We start from the raw sequence: 25601 nt of genomic DNA, 5'->3' as shown, positions 1-25601 counted from the left end.
GAGAGAGAGAGAGAAGATTAAGGTTAGTCTTCATCATACCTTCTCCAAGGCCCTGTGATTCAGGTGTTCCCTTTAAGGGCCTGATGAAGGTTCAACCATTTAGTCTGTCTTTTAGGATGTAGAATTTTATGGTACCATTGCCATTTGGGTCTAGTTTTGTGTCCCTCACCCCACCCTTATCCTCCCCTCCCACCCCACCCTCTCTGTTGTCCAATCCTGAAGATGCTTGCTTATTAGGTATGCCAACATCTTGGGCAGATTCAGACAATAAAAGAGTATTTATATCCTAACCTGAATCTACACTCTTTTATTGTTGACATTCTGCCCGTTTTTTATGGCCCAAGACAGAATACACAGATAATCTCATGAGTTTTCTCATAGTATTAACTTTTGATAGTATTAATTTAGAATTCAATTTCTTCCTGCTTAAGTCCACATTTCTTCTCATTGTGTCATTATTTTGTACTATTTCAAAATTTATTAATTTTGAGTTATATCTCACATAGGTAACAGAGGAGTTAAGCTTACAGCATTTTACTAATGAAAATTAAAAGGATACAGTGGAAAAAACAATATCTGTGAAATTTAGTTCTGAGAGACATGGACTTGGGAGACTTTAGCACTATCAGGAACAAATAAGTTGGATCATGAAGACTTGGGTGAAGAGTGCTAGGTGGATATTACTGGTTAGAAAGGTGAGATTTGACAATAAGGAGAGCACTGGCAGTTGAGAAGGTAGACCCAACAGGGCCAAGGTTCATATTAATTAATTAATTTATTTATTAATTTTAATTTATTTATTTATTAGACAGAGGCACTCTAGGCACTTCAAATGAACTCCAGATGCATACACTGCCTTGTGCATCTGGCCTACTTGGGTACTGGGGAACTGAACCTGGGTCCATAGTCTTAGCAGACAAGCACCTTAGTGACTAAGCCATCTATCTAGTCCAAATGTCCAGATTTTAGTAAACACCACTCAGTTCACAGTTCAAAGGAATTTACTTGAAAGCCCAAAATACAGACTGATGTTTGTATACTTTTCTAAATCTGTACAAACATGAAATTTATAGAGTTCACAGTCATGTTTCTGTGTTGCTAGATTTGCATAAAGTATTATGAATATGTATAGATTTCTAGCTTTTGAAAATATGTGTAAAATGCAAATGTTATAAATGTTTGCATTTTAAATACTTGATGTGTCCATTTGCCCCTATCTGCCACCATTAGTATCATCCATCTTCAGAACAACTTCATCTTGAATAAATTTTTTCCCATTAAACAATAATTCATTTTCCCTTCTTTCATCTTCTGGCAATTGTTATTTATCACAATGTTCCAGGAATTTGACCTTTGTATCTGGTTTATTACCTTAAGCCCAAGAACTTCAAAATTTTTCTTGAGGTATGCATTACACATTCATTCCTTTCAAGGCTAACTAATATGTCATCATATACTATGTTTATCCATTCTCTGGTCACTGGACTTTGAGGTACCAGATTGCTAGGATTATAAGCAAGTGCCCCTAAACCCTTCTCTGTTGTCTAATTTTTATGAATCTTTCATCTCTTCTGATAGGTAATATGGTATAAAATTTGTTGTCCATGAAATTATTTTATGTGCATATCTAGGATATCCAATACAACTTAGAGACTACACTGCCTTTTACCCCATTGAATAGTCATGGAAACTTTATGTAAGTACCTTGAATCGGGGTCATTTATAAGCTCTGTATACTGTGTCACTTTTCTATGTTTGCATTGATTCAAGGATCATATTTTTTTAAAATATGTTATTTATTTATTTATTTATTTATTTGAGAGAGAGAGAGAGAGAGAGAGAGAGAGAGAGAGAGAGAGAGAGAGAGGAATATAGAGAAAGGGAGAGAGAGAGAGAGAGAATGGGTGTGCCAGGACCTCCAGCCACTGCAAACGAACTCCAGATACGTGCACCTCCTTGTGCATCTGGCTAACATGCGTCCTGGGGTATCAAACAGGGTTCCTTTGTCTTTGCAGGCCAATGCCTTAACTACAAAGCCATTTCTCAAGCCTGAGAAACATATTTTCTAATCATAGCATTGAAATAAAATTTGAAATAAAATGTGAAACATCTCTAACTTAATTATTTGTATAGTTTATTTGCTTTTAGATATTTTGCATTTTCTCCTTGATATTCTACATTCATAAGTGATACTAATCTTTACCATTTACTTACCAACAATTAATATATTTGTCTTATATTTTTAGCTATTGTGTACCTGATAGCATAGATTTATAGTTACTTTATGAATAATGAATTTTATTTTATATTCTATAAGGTATAGTGGAGTTATTACTGCAAATCAAAATAGTACAAATTTTCTTAATCCCATGTATTTATCCATATTAAATATTGCTAAGTCTTATGACTTGATATCCCCATTTTTTATCCTTTCATTTTTAAACAGAGGGACTTTTCTTGCCATAGATATAAATGTTGAACATGAAAAATAATCACTTGTTTATTCAGGCATGAAATTGTTATTTGGAATTAAATGATACAACCAATTGATAGTGAAGTTAGAACAACCTTATCTTGTTTTAAATATATATGGTATAATTTAATATATACTTTCTGTGTACTTAAATCGTTAGGTTTTTGTGCCACTACTACATGGATGTGAAAAAGCATCTACATAAAAACATAGATTGAATGTATTTTTTAAAAAATTGATATGCACACATATTAAAATAGATATGCATTGTTGCAGTCACGTTTGCATTGCTCATAGAAATCACCCAATCAAGGGTAGCTTCTGGAAAATGAGGTTTATTTTGTCTCACAGGCTCAAGGGGAAGCTCCATGATGGCATGAGCAGAGGGTGGACATCACCCCCTGGCCAACATGAGGTGGACAATAGCAACAGGAGAGTGTGCCAAACACTGGCAAGTGGGAACTGGCTATAACACCCCTAAGCCCACCCCCAGCAATACGTCATCTTTAGGAGGCTTTAATTTCCAAACTACATCAGCTGGGAACATAGCATTCAGAACAACTAAGTTTATGGGGCACACCTGAATCAAACCACCACATTCCGTCCCTGGCCCCCACAAACTGATATCCATATATGATATAAAATACAATGCATTCAGTCCAACTTTAAAAGCATCCATAGTTTCTATCAATCCAAATGATGTTCAAACATCCCCATAGTTCAAGGTCTTTTAACTGAGCCATAATATCAAAAAGGCCATAATAGCACAGAATTAACATTCACACTGCAAAAGATAGCACTGGGCATAGCAGAGAAATATTCAGCCAATACATGATCTAAAACAACAGGGCAGACATCAAACTCTGTAGCTTCAACTCCAACAACTCTCGTTAGTGACATATCTCCAAGTATGATAATTCTAACCAGCAACAAGTCTCTAGCATTCCAATACTTCCCCTCCAGCTAGGCTACTCACATTCCAGGAAAACTTCATTGGACCAGCAGCTCCTTAGCAGCCATCTTGTGGTCCAGCATCTCCACTGGGTCTCCACTGCAATCCACAGTTCATCCTCATGGTTCCATGGGGTCTCCATGCAGGCAACCAGCAAACCTGCTTCACACTGCCCATGGCCATTTCCAAAACACAAGACTGTGTTGCAAGCTCAATGACACTGTTTCCTGCATTTCTTATACTCCACAATACCAGGCAAGGTGCCAATTTGCTAATCGAGGGGAAATAAAACAGACTTTGAAGAACAGGACATTCCTTGAGCACTTCAAAAGAATCTACATTCTTCCTGTTGGCCTAGTGCAGGTCAGCTGGCCCAAGTCTCAAAGGTAGTAATATCTCCATTGCAGCTGAATGGGCAGCAGTTCACCCCATTTTTTTTTTTTTGTGCCATGTCCCTCTGCTCACATCAGTTCATTTTTATGTAAAGTAACCCTGCTCAACCTCTCAGGACATGGGCATAAGAGCAAGCTTCTCACATAAACTGCCAGCTCGTTCCAAGCAAAGCTCTTTCTCACCCTCATAAGACAAACCTCACAGTCCATAGTTCTTACTGAATTCAGGTCTCTCAACTCTGACCAGAATCGTCCATCAAGCTGTACTTACAGCACTTCAAGTGGTCTCTTAGGCCAAGGTTTCCAATCCTTCCACATTCCTCTTGAAAATAAGTTCCAAAAGGCCAAAGCCACACAGTCGGGTGTCTAGCAGCAATCCCACTCCTTGGTACCACTTTACTATTGCAGTCAGGTTCGCATTGCTGGTAGAAATCACCCAACCAAGAGTGGCTTCTGGGAAAAAGAGGTTTATTTTGGCTTACAGGCTGGCGAGGAAGTTCCATGATGGCAGAGGAAACGATGGCATGAGCAGAGGGTGGACATCACACCCTGGCCAACATAAGGTGGACAATAGCAACAGGAGACTGTGCCAAACACTGGCAAAGCAAAACTGTCTATAACACCCATAAGCCTACCCCCAACAACACTCCACATCCAGGAGGCTTTAATTTCCAATTTCCATCAGCTGGGAACCTAGCATTCAGAACAACCAAGTTTATGGGGGACACCTGAATCAAACAACTACATATGAAGATTTGTTTAAAAATATACATGACAAGGTTGGAGAGATGGCTTAGCAGTTAAGGCATTTGTCTACAAAGCCAAAGGACCCAGGTTCAACTCCCCAGGACCCACATAAGTCAAATGCACAAGGGAGGGCTCATGTATCTGGAGTTCATATGCAGTGACTTGTGGCCCTGGCACACCCATTCTCTCTCTCTCTCTCCCTCTCTCTCTCTCTCTCTCTCTCCCTATCTACATATATATATATATATATATATATATATGAAATAAATAAAAATAATTTAAAAATGTACATGACAGTCTTCTTCACTCAATCAATGAGTTAATTTTTAGAATATAAGTAAAATAGCACTTCCTCAAAATCTATTCTACAAGGGGGATATAAATTATCTATAAGACTACTATTTAAATAGTGATAAATATTTATTAATGAACAAATTGACTTGACAGTAAGTGCTTGTTTGTATGTTAAATTCATCCCAAGAAATGTGTATCAGATTTTACCATCCACTCCATATTTAAATTTTAGTGCTGTTTTTCATAAAAAATGATAAGATATGAAAATATGATCCTATGTCACCATTTCCTTGAAATTCTCATTATATATGCACTTGTGAATAAAAGATCTCTAAGTTTTTGTTCCAGCTGAACAGGATGGTTGAGATTGCATGTGTGTCACTGATTATTTGTGAAATGTTCTATTGCTAATGAAATAAAATGCCACCTTGGCTGTCTTCCAAAGCCGCATATTCAGAAGCACCTATTATGCCCAATATTGACAAGGCAGGAAGTACACTTGAACTTACCCTCAAGGAACAAGGAAGGAAAATTCTCATAGCTGTACAATACTCTAATGAGCTGCTGAACTCCATGCTGACTCTAGTTACTACCAGAATTAGAAACAAGACATCACTTACCTCTGTTAAGGAAAAAAAATGCTGAAAACTGTCAGCAACTATGTCTGCCTGACTTGTCAAGCACATTTATAAGTAGAAAATGTATCAATTACCCATAATAAAGTAATATAATGATGTTCTTGACAGAAGTATTTGTTTATGTTATGCCCACTATTTTAGTTCTATTTTTCTTTGCATATTTACTGTACTATATTTAATATAAATTATCACAATGCTTTTGAATACACACACATGCACACGTGTTCTCTCTTTCTCTCACACACACAAATGTATGAAATGCATGAATAGGCCAGAGGTCTCTGTCTGCCTTACTCAATTGCTTTCTACCTTTTTCTCGCTCACCCCAGAGCTCACTGATATGTTTAGACAAATTAACCAGCAACCCTAAGGACTCCTCCTAATCATGCGTTTCCAGCACTGAAATCACAGCACACACCGCCAAGCTTTGCATTTTATGTGGGTTCTTGTGCTTTGTGCCCAAGTCCTCATGCCTTCGTGGCTAGTCCTATATTCACTGAGCAATCTTGCCAACTCCATCACAGTATCTTAAGTATGAAATTTAACTGAAGTTTTAGAATTACTTTATTTTTGTGTTTTATTTATTTATTTGCAAGAAGAGAAAGACAAAGAGGAGACAGAGAGAAAGAGATTGAATGTGAATGCCAAGGCCTCTAGCCACTGCAAAAAAAAAAAAAAAAACCAAAAAACAAAAACAAAACAAAACAAAAAAAACTCCAGACACATGTGCCACTTTGTACATCTGGCTTTACGTGGGTACTGGGGAATCAAACCTGGGTCTTAGGTTTTTCAGGGAAGCACCTTAACCACTGAGCCATCTCTCCAGCCCATATTTTTTCTTTCTTTTTTTCTATTTTACTTAATTATTTTTTAGTTATTTATTTACAAGCAGAGAGCTATAGTGAGAAGAAAGACAGAGGGAGAGAGAAAATGGGCTGAAGTTATTAGAATTTAAAGGAACTTATTTCTTGCTCTTTCACTGCATTGTTTGTATATATATGAAAACAAGACTAAGGATTACATTTCACAGAGATTTTAAAGTACAGGAGTGTTTTTGTCATTACATGTGTGTGTTCTTCTAGCATTTATTTGTTCAAAGATATGTTCTCAGGGTGTAAGACCTTTAAGAGGTAACTGGATTATGCGGACAGGTCTCTCAGGTAGAATTAGTGCCCATATGAGACAAGCCAGGAGAATACATGCTTCTGGTGATTTATATTTCTGTTGTGAAGTGTCAGTGAACTGCAGTCACCTGCCAGCCAGGAAGAATCTCAAACAGAAACCAGCTGTGCAGGCCCCTTAGCCGAGCACTTTCTCACTTCCAGAATTGGCAGGCATGGTCAATCAAATCAGTACCCACTTTGAATATTTGTTGTTTAAATTATCCATAGCAAGTATGTGGTGATTTCATTATATAAGGCAAATTTGCTAGAACTTTTTGGTTTGAAGTATAAAATATTTTGTGTGGCTGTAATTTATGGACCTGTTTGTGCACTAATGTATTTACCTTGTAAGTGCATTATTTTCTTGAGACAGTAACCAGGAGCTGACATTTTTTCTTTTTTGTCAAGGTGGGCTGACCAATGATCATAAGATTACTAGTTGCCTAAGGCTTTTTAAAATAAAAATTATTGTGAATTCAAGCCTCAACAAACTCCATCTATTATATCTTGCTGTTCTATATGTCCATTACAGCATGGCTCAGTTCTTTGTTCAGAAATTCACAAGTCTAAATTCATGGTAACAATTTGTTTTTTATCTCATTTGAGGTTCACAACCTGTTTCCAGTCCATTGTTATGGCTTAGGGTTTAATTGTGTACCTACAGAGTTCATGGTTCATAGGATGGTGGTATTGGGAGAAGACAGGAATTTTAAGAGTTGAATCTAAGTAGGATGTGCGTAAAACCTTGAGTGTGGTACATTCAATAGGAATAATGTGGATCATCTGGTGTCCTTCAGAAGTTCTGTAAGAAAAGTTGTTGTGAAAACTCAAATCCTTGTATCTCTGACTTCCTGTTTCAAGATGTTCTGTTTCTCCTCCTGTCTTATTGTCTATTTGATATGGAAAAATCTTCAAACATGTACCATGCCATTTACCCTTTTCAGTATCTAAACAACACCCCTTTTCATTGTCCCAGACATTTTATAATAATTAAGTTAGCCAGATGATGCATTTACTTATAGAGACTAATTTACTCAAATCAGAGGTTTCAGCCTTGGGGGTGAAATATATATAATTTTTTTTTTTTGAGGTAGGGTCTCACTCTAACCCAGGCTGTCCTGGAATTCATTATGTAGTCTCAGAGTAGCTTCAACCTCACAGCAATTCTCCTATCACTGCCTCAAATGTGCTGTGATTAAAGGTATACACCAACATGCTCAGCTTGAGGTATACATAACCAATTTCAGTACTGACTATGCCATCATATTGTTAATTCATAATCAATTCAAGAAGATTATTCAATATTAATTGAGGTTCTTTGTAGAATTATGCCTGTCATAATAGTCATGCATCTTGGCTTTTAACATATTTAAATGAAAATTAAATGATATAGAAAATATGTTTTTCTTAATAATGACTGGCATTTAATTTCATAATATTTATCTAGTGTGATTTAGAGAGTAAAAAGCTAGAGAGTATGAATTTTTTTTCTTTTTTTCTTTTATATAATCTCTTCACTTGCTCTTCCCTTAAATCAGTGAGTAATCAGCCTTTCTTGACTATGGCAAACACCTGAGTTGGTTAATATTGGTAAAGAATAATTTTGACTTACAACTTTAGTGGTTTTAATCTATGGGCAAGTGACCTGTAGCTTTTCAAACTGTGGTAAGGCATTATAGTGGGAACACAATGCAAAGAAGTGCTGGTGCTGGCCTTAGGATTTAGGAAGTACAAAGAGAAAACAGGGGCCTGAATCCCAATATTCACTTCAAGGACAAATCCCCAGTGATAAAACTTCCTTCCCATCAGCCCTCATATCCTACATGTTCCATCACCTCCTAACAGCCTTGCTAAATACAAGATCCTGTGGTGCTGATCTAATATCCAAAGGAAAGGACCCAATGTTCTCCCTCTCTCATATCTTCAGGTCTTTCTACTCCAGTTTATTGTTGTTTGTGGTCATATTTAACCTTTGCAGAAATGTAATTCTTGACCTTCTTAGTTTGCAAGTACGTTCAACTATTTCATATTAAACCGTTTTAGAAGACATGACCAGTTATGGGATTTTTGTTTTTTGTTTTTTGTTTTTTGTTTTTGTTTTCCAAGGTAGGGTCTCACTCTAGCTCAGGCTGACCTGGAATTCACTATGTAATCTCAGGGTGGCTTCAAACTCACAGTGATCCTCCTATCTCTGTCTCCTGAGTGATGGGATTAAAGGCATGCACGACCATGCCTGCCTCTGTGATATGGTTTTTGACTGAGCTGATAGACATTTTATTTCCTGTATTCCACATTGAGAGTTATTAGTTTTTTATTACTACATATACAAGCACAGAAAATATCTTGCATCTACTATGTCATAAGGAATATTCATTATTCTGGTTGACTTATTATAGTCCATGTTACAATTAAGATGAAATCCTTTTTTCATAATATGGCAAAATATTGCAAGGCTTCTTTAAAAGGGAAGTGATATCACAATATCAAATTTAATAAGTAAGCAACAAAAAATTATGTTTATTTTCTGCATTATCATTGAGATTTATATTATTTATAAGGCAAGGAAAAGGATATTTAGTGACAATTGATAGTTATTATAAAACAACTTTGAAAACTAGTTTACAATGCATAATAAAGCTAAGTTTATAATTGATTTGTTCCTATTTATAAATGCATCAATAATTTTGTGCTTAAAATATCAGTTATAAATATATTTATTTAAATCGATGCAATGGTTTAAGTATCAAAAGTGTATGTTAACTAGCATTTTAAGCAGCAAATCTGTTAGCAATACACACATACCAAAAATGCCATAAGTGATGTGTGTCTTCAAAGAACCTGGTGCTTCTTTGAATAAAAGTCCTGTCTCAGAAGACCTGGAAAGACCATGATTTTGTTGCAGAATAAGTACCACAGGAAGATTAGCTGTTAGCTTGTTCCTATAAGTGTGTATAGAAAACCTTAAAACCCATTCTCCAACCTAATGCACACAGTGTAAATTTCCATACAATAACCATTTACATGTTCCTGTTAAGCAATTAAAAATCTGATCAGTATTTAATGGGTGACAAAGTGATCAAAATTTAGAGCACACTGAGAATGTGTTTCCAAAAGTAGCATAGATAAACACTGTTGGGACCAAAATCTTTTTTATTTTTTTTCATCTGTTTTTGAGGTAGTATCTCACTTTGTAGTCCACAGTGATCTGGAATTCATTGTATCGCCAAAGATAGACGTGATTTCATGGCAAACCTCTTGCCCTAATATCCCACATGGTGAAAGGTATCCACCATGTCTGGCTATGAAAAAAGTCTTTAAGAGATACAATTATCCAAAGAAACATATTAAACAGAGACAGAGCAAGAGAGGGAGAGATTTTAGGAATTATCTCACACAATTTGTAAAATTAAAGACTCAGGAAACCAGTAATGATAAACTCTACAAGTCAAGCAGGCAGGTTGGACTCTTAGGAAAGAGTTGCAATCTGCAGGTAGAATTTCTCTGAGTAGGTCAGTTTTATATTATTAATGTCTTTGACTGGAGAAAGTTTACCCATAATGTGGGAAGTTATTTCCTTTATTAAATTTTAAATATAATGGTATTGAAGATCATGTTAAATCATTCAAATTAATATTTGGCTAAGTATCTGATCACTGTGAGACAGGAAAATTAAAATACAAAATTAAATATGGCATGGAGCATTAAATATTCAGGGGAAGTACATAGGTAAATACTAATGCTCCTGTGGGGATTAATGAAGAAGCTGTGTTTAGAAGCTAAGGCAGCTGGCTTTGCTCATCCAGCATAGGATTATTTCAACACGTCTTTCTTCCTAAATACAGGGTAGGGCTTTCTTTTTAAAAATGAGAGGTATACTTTTATTCAGCAAGGTCTATATTTTGTAGGTAAAATGAAATAAAATTGTATATCTATGTAACCAAAGGTTAAGCAGAACAAAAATGCCCTTACAAGTCAGCAAGTCATAGAAGAGCATTTAGAAGTTACCATGTGTTATGAAACACACTGCTCATGGTGTTGTCACGTCAGAAGTAGAACTCCTAAGCATCATGCTGACAAACATTTTATCTAATTTATTCCTAAATTTGGGAACTATGGTCATCACATACTGTCAAGAAATGGCTATATGTTTAACTAATACCCAAACATGTACTATGTTGTATTTGATAATTGCACATATCAGAGAAAGAAATGTTTACATGATAGAGAAGTGATAGAATCACTTATGTGTTTGAGTCAAAATGTTGAGCATATAATATTGCCTAACATGGATTATGTAAAGTTAAAAAATAAATAAAGGAGGCAGGTTTATTGGAAAACATACTTATTTAATTTATAGAGATTACTGAGCATGAAGGAAATATGATGCCATTCAAGGTGTTATACTTTACTAAAGTCTGTTTTAAGTAATTATAAATACAAAGGTAAATAGTTTAACAAGGTTTCTGTAGGTGAACCTGCGGAAGGATCATTAACGCGAGAGCGGTGACATCTGGCGCCCACCCGCCAAGTCCAGAGAATGGGGCTGGCGGGTCAGGTCTGTCAGCTGTCCAGCGTTGTTGCGCATGCAGCGGTCGGGCCGGCGCATGGAGTCGGGCAAGGAGAGAGCATTGAGGTAATTTCAGCTGCTGTCAGTTTAAAAAACAATGCATATATGAGTACTAATGGTAATATAGTTTGTGCTAATATTGAGTGAAATTTTAAGATAGTGAAAACATATAAATAAATCCAGGTTGGAATAAATGCAGAATTTTTTTTATATTTGTCTGATAATAAGAAGAAAGGAAACAAAGTTAATTCCCATAGTTTATTTTCCTTTTTTTTAAAAAAAAATTAAGAACAAGCTTTGTATGGATACTTCATATGTTGGTACCAACTTTTCTTTCCTCCCTGCTCCCATTCCACTAGGTGACCCTCTTTAGTGGGGTTGCAGGTATTCCCCAAAGGGTCCTGGGTTATGCATTGAGGGAGCAGCAGTCAGTTGCTAGGAGGAGGCAATGCCACTGGGCATGACATTCCAAACTGTGGCTCTTACAATATTTCTGCCATCTCTTTCATAAATGTCCCTGGGCCCTGGGTACATGTTTTAAGTCTACTTCACTGATGAGCTCCTAGGAGCCTTTGGATTTCTATTTTTGTATGTGTTGAGTAGCCTAAGGGTCTGTCTCTGACATGCTGGCACTGATTGCCAGGTACAAAAAGTTCATCTTCCCAATTCCTCTAGAGTTTCTCCTGGGCCAGGGCTCAGATGTCATGGGTGGTTATCTTCTCTGGCCTTGCAAACTTCTGAAAAATAAAAACGGATTCTCCAATGTACTGTGAACTCAACATAGGTTAAGTTGGATAAGCATTATTAATTTATGGAGATTTTGATATAAGTAGCCCCTCTTTTAGCCAAAGACTATGGAGGGGTTGACATTGGAGAACATAAACTTTGTCTCCATTGAGTGGATCTCTTAGCCAATCAGAAGGCCACTGGTAAGCCACCAAGGCTGTGTGCTAGCATTGCACTGGTATGAGCTTCTTGTCAAGCTGAATACTTCAGTTCTCTATCCAATTATTTGAGTGAGTTTTTTGACAATTACATTGTTTACTTTTGTTTGTTTGTTTGTAGATTCTAGATATTTAGGCTTCTGTTTTTCATTTGATCATGTCTTCATGAAACTTAATCATCTGGTTATTGAGATCCTCTAGTTGTTGTCTCACCTTCAATTCATTTATTGCTCTTTTGAGGTCTCTCTGTGTTTGTTCAATTAAGTTAAGCCTAGTGACAAAACCTGTGTGCTCTAAGAGATGATTCTGCTCAATTTCATTTGTGTCATTCTTGGTTTGGGGGATGACTTGCTTCAAGTTCAGTAGATCAGGATCACTATCTTGTTGTGTTTTCATTTTGAGATTCAATTTCAGTTGTATTTTCTATGTTTTCATTGGAGCTTTCCATTGTGGAGTCTATTATTTCTCTACATTTGGGGACCTAGGGGCAGTTTTATCTGGAAGGCAAAGTAAGAGGCCTGCTTCTGCAGCACACACGCAGGGTTCACACCTCCACAATCCAGGAGTATGGGTACTGAGGCCAGGGAACTAGGAGGTGGGGAATAAACCAAGAGTTCTCTTCTACTCTCTCTGCATGGATCCTGAAGTTGGGGACCCAGATGCAGGTCAGTCAGGAAGGCAGAGTGAATTGCCTACTTATTCAGCACACAGACAGAATCTAGGCCACCCTAAGCCAACCAACATCAGTGGTACCAAGACCAGGGAATTAGGAGGTGGAGAACAAACTGCGAGCTCTGGCCTACTCACTGTACATGTACCCCCATAGTTTATTTATATAATTTTCCCTACATGTAACAAACACAGAAGTATATTTCTCACAAGGTACCGCCATTTTTAACAAAGTGACAATGTTAATGATAACTTACATCTATGAGATAGTCTAGGTTGAATTAAGTAGCAAGCACAAGAAATTTTAGCACTTAAATAATGATTGACATCAAGAGAAACAAAAGCTGAAAGTAACAAAACACTTGAAAAATATGGGTGAATAATATGGCAACTTATGATAATAAATATGTGATATATTTATGAAAGCATTGCTTTATAAGAACTCAGTCAATCATTAGTATCTTAAGAAGAAAGACAGGCAATAAACCATTTTCAGTATGCATCCTGTATGCTGGCCCTGATATTTATCTCATAAAAATATTCAGATTCTTAAGTGTGGGCTAAATGTAGGGACTTCTATCTACTGATGTAACACAGTTGTCCAAACATAATACTGGACTTCAAGTCTGAAAATTCCTGTGGTGTCACCTTAGGGCACATTCTCTCAGATAATGTTCTCTGAGAGAGGATTATGGTCATAGTTGTGAGGTGCCCTATACAAAGGATTTCACTAGTGGCAGGCTGAAGGCTTCAACTAATACCTTGGAGAAGCTAATTACTACACCCAAACATATGATGGACTTTGAAGTAGGTCCATCTGTAATCATACCTTCAGGTGACTACACAACCATGACACCATCTTAATTGCAACTGCCTTCGAATCTCTTCCCACAAACAACAAGGCTTCAGTTTTCCCTCATAACAAAACTATTTTCTATTGTCTTGAGCCAGTATATCTTATCTTATAATTAATCAGCTATGTGAGTAAAACTCTACCAGCTAATTAAATTAAGAAGAAATAGCAGAGGATGAAGCAAAGTCATAATATGAGTATAGTAGACATTTACAGATAGAACAGTTTATGATGGTGGTGTAAATATTTGATGCCTGCATTGCAAGAAAGGTTATCAGGCACTGCCATTATAACTAAGATGTCAAGTCTAGTACTGCAATGGGGTTAGGTGGAGGGAACTACCTAACATCTGCTTCTGAATGCACCACAGCATAGAGCATTCAGAGGCACCTTAGATGCGTGTTTGTCATGGGTATTTCATTAGCATCTTGGGGAAACTTAAGAGCTAATTCCTCACTGTAGGAGACACACAGTTTGGAAAGAAGATGAAAGACCTGTGTTGCAGCTTCTTCCTCTCTGTGCTCACCAGCCACAAGGAAAGGATTGTTGTTTCTCTTGGCTTAGTATAAATCCACATATGCTTTTATGAAGAAATCATTCTGGAAAAGGCTGATATTGGAGTTTCTCCTCCAGCTACTTCTTCACTTTTGAGGGCTAATTTCACTTAAGAACTCTTACTTATAGCTATAGATCAATATCATGCCTCAGATAACTTCTTTAAAGGCTTGTATGTGACCTTTCTTCCCTGAAATCTGTTTGTTTTGAGGCCACTTTGGCAATAGTCACACTTTTTTAAAGTGTGTCTCTATTCATGCACTAAGCAAATACATGCTGTAAAGGTTTAAAGAATGTTCTTATTTCTGGAAAGATAGGACTTAATTGGAAATTTCTAAAACATTCCCGGATTTGACATGAATCTCATCATCCCCCCTTCCACAATGGAATGTTTGACTGTGGGAGGTCATTTACTACAACTTATTAAATGTAAGGAAAAAGTTCTTTTTATTTCAAAGTAACTCAAGGTCATATATGGAGAGTTTTATTGGCATACTATGACAAGCCATGATGGAGTTGGAAATAACATGTATACACACTACAGAGCAAACTTTGGCAGCTTGAGGGGGCCACAGATTATTGCAAATCACCATATTTCTAGAGGCTTTAGCAGAAGGACCCATGGACAGAGAGAGTGTGAAAATGCTTGTGCTTCATTATGAGCTTTACTCCTGTCTTGAGAGGAAGCACATCCAAAAGTCCAATAAGGTGAGGCCTGAAGCTTGAGATGAACTGGTTACATCAGCGCAATCATAGGTGATATTATGAAAAGCAATTTCTTTTTCTAGGGCCAAGGTTTCTATGTGCCAGTTGGTTCATCACAGTTATGCATTAGAAATTTCTAGCTCTTCATTAACTTCTATTTAAGAAGAGAACTCTCTTACTGCTAATTTTCTCAGTTTCTCTGGCTCATATCTATCATTTTACTTTACCTTTGATATTAACTTACCTATAGTCATCAGCAACTATTTTTTCTAAAACATAGTGCTTAAATTTCATTAATTTTGGCTGATGGACCAGCTGCCACAATACAGCTCAACCTGTAAGAGGGCCAATAAATCTGAAATTTCATAGTACAATACTGGCAGGGTATATTCTGCTGTATTCAAGTATGCCTTATTTATATATCTTTTCCAGGGACTACAAAATAATTATCAGAAAATAATCTGCCGACTCCAGTTTACTGTCAATTGTTCCTAACTTGAATGATACAGGATTTTAGAAAGGTCATATTGATATAGTTACTGGTTTCCAATTTCTCAACCATTCAAATCAGTGTTCCCTTCTCATGAGCATCCAAGTTGACCTAATATGAACTTCAGACATAGCATTACAATTTATATTATATTATAAATTTATTTTATGTCAATATGTATTTTTCATATTAGACTAAATATAGCAGGACCATTAAGTAATTTCCCATAGGAGAGAAAACAAATTCATTCTCAGACATGCTCTTCATGCTTTATGATGAATGTTCCTTAAATGATAAAGCACAAAAATTAATATGAAATGCAATAATAGTAATTAACATTATAGAGATAGACCAAAATATGGACATTTTATTTAATGTGGACAAATAGTAATATTGTAGAAGAAACCTGAAGGCAAAACAAAATGTCCCCTGAGAAGTCACTTTTCCCAGGGAAAGTCTGGACATGTTCTGAGGTAAAAAAAAAAGTAATCCTGAACGCATGCTCTACAAATGCAAAGGAACCAATCCATGATTTTCTGGCTTAGCAAGCAAATGGAATATGAAAGAGTGCATGCCTTCATTATAAACTTTGAGCAAGTGACTAGTGATGATCTGATTTACCTTTTAAAAATAACTTTTGCCTGAGAAAAAAGGCAGGTACACTGGACAATGTATTTCAATTTTTAATGTAAATTTAAAATTTTTGAAAGCCACTGATTTACATAATTCAATGAAGTTCCATACCTACAACAGAATAACTTATGGTATAATGTTACATTTACAAAAATTTAACAATTTAAGTTACTATGGCAAGTTTTGGGGACAGATGAAATTAGATATGTTTGTGACCTGAAGTAAATTATTTAAAATATTTGAGTCTTCATTATTCTACTTGAAAAATTAGGTGAGAATTATTGGGCTGTAGGGACAGTTTAGTGGTTAAGGTGCTTGCCTGCAAAGCCTAACAACCCAAGTTCAGTTCCTCAGTGTCCACATAAAGCTAGATGCACAAGGTCATGTATCTGGAGTTTGTTTATAGGAGCTGAAGGCCCTGGCATGCCCATCCCATCTGTCTTACTTCTCTCTCTTTTTCCTTGCAAATAAATAGGGAAATATTTTAAAAATGAATTATCTTCTAAATTTCCATAAATCTTTGGGTTATGCTCATTGTACCTCATCCAGAAGTAGAATACATAAATGTCTCTTGTTATCATGATGTATCTCAGTGTGCTGGATGAAAGAGATTTGACAATGATTTTGAACTTAATTTTGAAGGCCTTTGTTAAGAGTCACAGACCTCTACATTCCTTAGCTGATTTTAATTCCGGATAATCAGACATAAATTATTCATGGTAGGATATATAGTCAGATATAAGAAAATGCATACAAGGACAAGGGAAAAATGCAACCATATGGCTGGTCAGGAATTGAGATATTTATCTCATTACCAGAAGAGAAAATCTGTCTGTTCATGTCCATGTAATACCATTATGTAAAATAAAGTTAATCTCTTCATCCTTGCAAGAAATTAATGAATGTGTTATAAGACAACTCAAGGTAACTCAGTTCCAAAATTATTTTCAAGTGTCGTAACTATTTAACTGAGGGAAACCAGTTTGGTTTTGCTTCAATTAGCCTGTTAAATGCCCGTAGTTTGTACTTTACTTTGCTTCTATTGACATCAACTCAGACTTGTAACTCACAGTTTTGTATCTCTGTGTCCTCCTTTGTGTCTGTGCTGAGGATGCAACCTCTTCCCTCACTGCGCCATTGTTCTTTTCCATGCCATTGATTTTCCCCTGTGGATCTAATTGGGCTTAAGCTTGCTCATGTTCATTTGTTTTCTGTTTGCCACTAGTAACCCTGGTGATGCAGTCTTGTTCTCAAAATAGAACATTTACTGAAGACTTATTGTTAGAGACACAAGTAAAGAAATGATGCATTTCAAATATAAGCAAGCCAGGGAGAGTAGGACAGAGGATAGGAAAGGAAGGGAGGGGGAAGGACGCAGAAAATTTTAAAACAGAGCAGGAAACTTGCAAAGATTTGGCTATAGCCTATTGTTTAAATATGGCACTTAATTGTAAAATAAAAGAAAGAGAATAGCAGGTGGTAGCTAGTGGATAATTTTGGAATCTGAAATAAATTTTGCAGTATACCTTATGTCAGATATTATAATATTTTATGTAGCAATCATAGTAATTAATAAACTAAAATAATTTCAAAATTTCACTCTAAAAATATCCTTTGCAGGTTGGAGAGATGGTTCAGTGATAAAGGGACTTGACTACAAAACATAATGATCCAGATTCAATCCCCCAGTACCCACCTAAAGCTATATGGACATTGGTGCATGCATCTTGGGTTTATTTGAAGTGGCACTATGCACTGGTACACTCATTCTCTTTCTGCATTTATATTTGTTTATATCTCTATCTCTGCTTGCAAATAAATAAATAAAATATTTTTAAAAGTCCTTTGCAAGAGCTAGAGTGATGGCTTAGCAGTTAAGACACTTGCTTGTGAAACCTAAGGACCCAGGTTCAATTCACCAGTGCCCACGTAAGCCAGATGCAGAAGGTGGCACATGCATGTAGTTTGTTTACAGTGCCTTGAGACTATGGCATGACTATACTCTGTCTTTATCTCTCACTGTCTCACTCTCTGTCTCTCAAACAAACAAACAAACAAATAAATAAATTTAAAAGATGCCCTGCAAAAGCCATGCCTAATGTTGTTAGTGAATGTGAAAACACCTTTGTTTATTTCTTTGTGTGTGCATGTATGTGTTGGTGTGTGTGTGTGCACACACGTGTTTGCATGCACACATCTACATGTCGTGGCATATAACCCATAGAGGAGAACATTTCATAATATTTTTACTATAGTGCTATGGCATCACTAAGTTAATATTTATTTGATTGGATGATTCATTAAATGTTCAACAGATTCCAAATGTATATCATTATGTGGTTAGAGGAACACTGCCTGAAAGCTTTACTATAGAATCCTAGTCTAACAATTTGGCTCACCAACATGCCCTATGACCAGTTGCATTTGAGTATATATGTCTTTCTTTAAGTTTAATAAAACATAAAATGTTCACATTACTTAAAAAGTCATTTTGAAAGATTACAAGGTTATTTCCAATATTTACTAGTCAAAGAAAATAATATCAGAAGTCATTTTTAAAGAAGACTATCATGACAATGAAAATAATTTCAGTAGGTTTCATATCAAAGGACTAATTTTCTTTTAGTAGCTATTCGTGAGGTGAGAAGAATCCTTCTACGCCACAAAATTCCACGGTTACTGAGTTTTGTGTAGAGAAGAACACAGAGTGGCTGCCAGCAGGTTATCTAGCTAAATTCTGGTATGATGAGAACAGAGACTGCTACCTTACCATCCTTGCTCATGTTGATTGACTACCCTGCTTTATTATTGGTATGTGTGTGTGAGTTTGTGTGTGTGTGAAAGAGAGAAATGTTCTTTTCATGGGACCATGTGTGCCATAGCACATGTGTGGAGGGCTTAGGACTGTTGTTGTCTCTGTCTAACTTCTTTGAGGCAGGGCATCTCTAGTTATTTTACCAGACTTGCTGGTGCATGTGCTTTAGAATTCTCCTGACATTGCTATAAGCACATTGGGATTAAGGACACATGTGCAAGTTAGGATCCTGCTGTGCATAGGTTCTAAAGACCTGAACTCTATCTAGTCAGCAGGCTTTCAGGGGTCCTGTCTTTAACCACTAAGTGATCTTCCCAGACAGATTGGGCCCCTTTTCATTGGTTGTTATGAGTCTCTGGATATTTTGTAAACCTCACTAATTTATAACTTGGTGTGGTTATGGGGTGCCTACCATGAATAAGTCTATCAAAGTCCAGTCTATTAGATCCCAGTGTAGATTCTCATTACAAATGATAAATTCTCGCAAGACATATTTAATCATTCTGATGTAGTTAGTACTTTCTTGATAGGAGGAGGGTTGGTTTCATGAGTTTCTGTCATATACTACGGTTTTTCCAGTCCTAGAGCTCATGATTATTTTTAAAGTCTCTAATGCCCCATATCTCTGAGATATTACAATCCCATTGATGATATAGTAATTATTCTATAACATGATAGCAATTATTCCTAAAAAGAGATTTAAAGATGGATACTGTAAGGAATAAGGATGCTGGGAATCCAAAGACTAAGTCAGTATAGAAAATCAGTGGTCACTGGCATAAAAAATCAGTAGACTAATATAAAGCAGATATAGTTACTATTGAAATGTGACCCATATTTTATTTAGCAAACAAAAACTAGCAGTTTCTATATTCTGAAAACCTGAACACAATAAGAGCAGCAGCATTCTGCTCCCTTGGGCTCCCATGATAAGAAATGCAAATCTTGGGCTGGAGAGATGGCTTAGCGGTTAAGCGCTTGCCTGTGAAGCCTAAGGACCCTGGTTCAAGGCTCGGTTCTCCAGGTCCCACGTTAGCCAGATGCACAAGGGGGCGCACACGTCTGGAGTTCATTTGCAGAGGCTGGAAGCCCTGGGGCGCCCATTCTCTCTCTCTTCTTCTATCTGTCTTTCTCTCTGTGTCTATCGCTCTCAAATAAATAAATTAAAAAAATTAAAAATTAAAAAAAAAGAAATGCAAATCTCCACATGGATCTGAGATGGTTAGATAATGAGGAACAGGCTGAGTGAAGGACCCAAATCAATCATGCTGTGATCTGCTGGAACTGCATTTTCTGGACTAGAGACAGGACATTGTTGATCTGATTATAGCACCTAGGTACTGAGGGAAGTAGAACTCTGAAGTAAATTCATGATGACTACAGTCCTCTCCCCATGGAGAGATTTGCATCATGAAATACCCTCATCACTGCTCTTGACACTGATCAAATAGCTGGTATCAGTATAGAAAACAAGGGTTCAATGACTCAGAACAATATACTTGTGGTATGCTTTTATTCTGACTAGGAATTTGAATTTTTTAAAAACGAGCAAAAATATTACACATCTTAATATTATCATTTATATTGGAAGCTGCATTCAGCATCACATTTTTTCAGCTGTCCAGATAATTTTGTTTTTGTACACATATTGCTGAAAACATGCCTATCGATTATCTTTTTGACACATCTGAATATGGCTTTAAATTGATATCATTACTTTTCTATAGTTGATGAATCCACATTAATAATGTGATACAAAACTTAATTAAATAAAGGATTTTTGTTAACTCCTTTATATATGTAAAATCCTATAGAATATGTACAAACTTGATATTATAATCATGTTCCTTTGACAGCATGGAAAACAGGCTTATAAGCTATTGTACTTAATTTGTCAGAAACATACTATTTCTTTATACTTTTGCCATTCACATGATATATTTGCAATAAATGAAAGCTTTAAAGATGTTTACATTGGGATACACTGTTGTTCCTTACCCATTCATTTCTGCAGTTTTACATTTAGGTACAGCATACAAATAGACCTGTTTCACACAGGAGAGGAACTGTGATCAATTATAGAAAAGAACCTGAATTGCATGGTCACTGTAATTTACTTGTGATTACCCTGAAAATGAATATGTGAATACTTGACAAGTGATTTCCAAAAGTTCTATTTTAGTAAATGTCAAGGAATTTTTTTTCCCTTTAGTATTCCTAAAATTTGGGAGTTGGTCTTAACTATATTTCTCCTAAATTACATGTTTGGTTTGGCAACAATTGTTTAGCTGAGCAGAATGAACATTCCATTAAATCCTTTTCTCTTTTACTATATTTTTATTTATGTGAATTTTCTGTTAATTTTTTTAAAGATTATTTGCCATTTTGTAGAGAAAGTTAGAACAAGAATTCTTTTTCACTTCATTGGGTTAAAAAAAAAACAAGGTTCATTGCATTCATCAGGTATTTTAGCACAAGAAAATAGGTAAAAACAAAATCATTACAAGAATGTTTATGTTTCCTAACAATGAAGAGGAGACAGAACCTTCAACACAATGATAGGACCCAATACAGAACCAGGTGTTCTCTCCTACCATGAAAGAATGGGCTGGCATATAGGAGAAGAGACCGCTACCTGTAGAAAGGGTCATGAAAGTTAAGAGACAGAGTGAGCTATACAAAATATTTGCTCTTATTCTTATTGGTATATTGCAAGACCATTTTCAATTTTCTTTTCCATTAGATGAAGATTAGATACACTATCAACATACAAGTACTCTGGAAGTTCAAATGTTAAGCAAATAACAAATAATTCTTACTGAGTTTATCCTAGGAGTGTTTAAAAACAAAACAAATGAAAGCTGCTCTCCTCCAGAACTCCTACAGGACCAGGGTAGAGAAAGCATTGTAGAACAGTAACAGTCCCACAGAACTGCTTACATCAGAATAGGCTGGGGCTCTGTATATGTTCATGTGATAGGAAACAGACACTCTTTTTTAAGAAATTGGGAGAGAAATGGGTTGACAAAATTTTCCTGCTTCCTTAAGTTCAATATGTGATATTTTTATTGTTGCTATGCCAAAAGAGTTTTAGTTGACAAGTTAATAATGGTTATCCCATTTAACTGGTGATGACTTCACTCTCCACACTCTCCACACTCTCCACTGGAGAAGCTGCTTCTGTCTTTCAGATGGGAGCTGGACCGGAGGAGATAAATGACCCAGTGCACTCCACCCCGGCCCCACCTGAAACCACAGAGGAATTGGGGAAATGAGCAAGAGTGCTGCTCTCTTAGTGAATCTGATATTAGCACAAGGGTGATGGAAATAGACACTGAGGACACTGAACACCTATCAAACGAGAGATCCAGAGGCTCCTAAGTGCCCATCACTGAAGTAGACTTTAAATGCTCCCAGCATGGCTCAGGGAATTTTGTGGAGTAGGGGTGGGGGGATTGTTAGAGCCACAAGTTGGGACATTTTGCAGAGACGTTGCCTCTCTCTCCCCAACCCATAATGCATGACAATCTCTATGGGGTTGACATAAAGAAAATATGTCCCTATCTAATAAAAGTAAATAAAATAAAATAAAAAGATTTTTAATTGTGTCTGGTCATAAAATTGTAATGCATTATTCTAAAGAAATCAAAACATGCTCAATAATTAACATGAAGAAATAGGAATCATCAGTTTAAATATGGATGCTAACATAGTAACATAATCTTAATTCTTCAAATCTGGTCATTTCCAGATACTTGTGATTCTGTAAAGAAGTATGACATTTTGTTTAGGGATCACTTATGTATATATGCAAAAATTAAATTGATGCATTTAATGTTTTACTCTCACCTCTTAATTTTAAGTTGCTTTATTTTTTTCTGCCATTGTTAGTGCAATGTTGACCAAGAATGATACCCTATTTGTTGCAGGCAACCTCACGTTGCTAGGATAAACTTATAAATCAAGCACAGTTATGGAGGAAGGGATATTTATTAGAGCTTATAGACCCAGGGGAAGTTCCATAATGGCAGGAGAACCTGGTCTGTTTTCACAAAACAAGGAGAGAGATAGAAAGAGGGAGAGAGAGAGAGAGAAAAAAAAAGAGAGAGAGAAAGAGACAGAGAGAAGCCACAAGCCAAAACCAAAAGCTACCTCACACAGCACACTTAGGAATTCCAGGCAAAGCTCAGACACTTCACATATCTTTAGAACAGAATTCCAAATTTACCTCCACATCTTAGAACTGGAACCTAGCATCCAGATCTGCCCAGTGACACCTCCTCCAGCCAGGTGGCTGCAGACCTAAATTATAAACTTTATTAAAATCCTGAAGATATTGGGGACCATCCATTCAAACTGCCACACCATTTGTTGTGGGCTTCCAGATGAGATTGGGTGCATTCAGGGTGTATGACCACAGACCCATTGTGGATTTCCAGAAGGAAGAAACTTCCACAGCTTCCAGCAAGCCTCCCTTGAGAGTTAGACAGCTAGACAATGGTTGCTAAAATGTCCCAAGACAATGGTTCTGGAGTTTGTTGTCTCCCACTGATATGGAATGGTTAAAAAACAGAAGAGAGGGGGATGGAGAGGTTGCCTGGTGGTTAAGACACTTGTCTGCAAAGTCAAAGGACCCAGGTTAAATTCCCCTGGACCCATATAAGCCAGGATCACAAGGTGGCACATGCATGTTGAGTTCGTTTCCAGTAGCTAGCAACCATGGTGTCCCTATTCTCTCTTTCTCTCTCTCTCTCCTTCTTTCTCTCTCTATCAAATAAACAAATAAGTAAATATTAATAAAAGGACAGAGAGGCTGCTGGCGCACTGGCTGTGCTGGGCCTGGGCCGTGTCCACCATCTAGTGCTCAAAGATGCCGCGAGACATAAAATTCAGCTAAACACCTTAAGCTCCTTCAAGGATGGGTACATGGTGGGTAATGTCAGCAGCCTGTAGGTGAATGAGCTAGAAGGAGCCACAGATGACACCATGATTGGGTTCAGCCTAGATCGAACAAAGAATGATGGCTTTGCTTCTTATCTGTATGAAGACATGAATTACTCTATCCTAGGGAAGAAGTCTCTGCCTGTCATCCTTCTAGTCCTGGACATCTCCAAAAGCAAGGTAAAATTCAGATCTCTGCCAGAAGCTGGTAACCTGTTACCAAAGATCATCTTCAACAAGGTTGGGAAAGTCCCTGGCCAGAGCCATGAGGGCAACACCAGCTTGCTCCCCACAGGCAGCCAGTCACAGAGACCATAAGAAAGTGAAAAGTCTGAAAGAACTGCTGTGGATACAGAGGAAGCAGGAGAGAAATCATTTTCAATTAGTAATAATGACGGGGCAGTTTCATTTCAGTTTTTCTTTAACATCAACACCAATGATCAAGAAGGCTTTTATAGTCTTTATTTCCACAAATCCACAAACAGTGACTTGCAATCCAGTGACAGGTTTTCATTCAGCCTTGATACTGCGATCACAGAGAAGAATCCTGACAGCTACCTCTCAGCAGAGGAAATCCCTCTCCCCAAATTATACATTTCTATGGCCTTTTTTTTTTTTCTTCCTTTCTGGGACCATATGGATTACCATCCTTCGAAAATGATGGAATGATCTGTTTAAAATTCACTGCTTGGGGCTGGAGAGATGGCTTAGCGGTTAAGCGCTTGCCTATGAAGCCTAAGGACCCCGGTTCGAGGCTCGGTTCCCCAGGTCCCACGTTAGCCAGATGCACAAGGGGGCGCACGCGTCTGGAGTTGGTTTGCAGAGGCTGGAAGCCCTGGCGTGCCCATTCTCTCTCTCTCCCTCTATCTGTCTTTCTCTCTGTGTCTGTCGCTCTCAAATAAATAAATAAAATTAAAAAAAAAAATTCACTGCTTGATTGCGGCCCTTCCTTTCACCAAGTGTCTTTCTTTGGTATTTCATGCAATGGACTACCACTACATCTCCTCACAGAGCTTTCCAATTGAAGGCCTTCTGAAGGGAGTGCTGCTATTTATCACCATCACACTCATTGGCACCGGCTGGGCCTTCATCAAAGACATTCTGTCCGACAAAGATAAGAAGACCTTCATGACTGTCATCCCGCTCCAGATGCTGGCAAATGTGTCTTACATCATCATAGAGTCCACCAAGGAGGGTCAAGTGAGTATGGTTTGTGGAAGGACTCTCTGTTCCTGGTTGACCTGCTGTGCTGTGGTGCTATCCTCTTCCCCATGGTGTGGTTAATCAGACATTTGCAGGAAGCCTCAGCCACAGATGGAAAAGGGGCTATTAACCTAGCAAAGCTAAAGCTTTTCAGGCATAAGTATGTCCTGATTGTATGCAACATAGACTTCACCAGGATCATTGCATTTCTTCTTAAATTTGCTGTTCCATTTCAGTGGAAGTGGCTCTACCAGCTACAGGACAAAGCAGCCACACGGGTCTTCTTTATCTTGACGGGGTATAAGTTCTGCTTGGCTTCAGATAACCCCTACCTACAACTGTCTCAGAAGGAAGATGACCTGTAAATAAAATCTTCAGTGACAACATCAGGGGTGATGGAAAATATGAAGAATGTCAAGAAGGTGACCGATGGTGCTGTAGAGCCTCGGGGTGACTGGGAAGGCACTGCGTGACAGAGCCAACTCTAAGGATACACTGTCAGAAAACTAACTTATTGTAGTCCCATTGGTGAACAAGAATGTCCCTCCAGAGAACTATGGGCACATC

General features: G+C 37.2%; 1 pseudogene; it reads left to right on the top strand.

Moving 5' to 3' along the window:
• Positions 1-11263: 11263 nt before the first annotated feature.
• Positions 11264-25507, top strand: LOC101608987 (annotated as a pseudogene).
• Positions 25508-25601: the final 94 nt, after the last annotated feature.

This window comes from Jaculus jaculus, chromosome 11 (assembly GCF_020740685.1).
Source record: "Jaculus jaculus isolate mJacJac1 chromosome 11, mJacJac1.mat.Y.cur, whole genome shotgun sequence".
NCBI lineage: Eukaryota > Metazoa > Chordata > Mammalia > Rodentia > Dipodidae > Jaculus > Jaculus jaculus.
The sequence above is the reverse complement of the archived record's forward strand: the minus strand, read 5'-3'. Positions and strand labels throughout refer to the sequence as shown.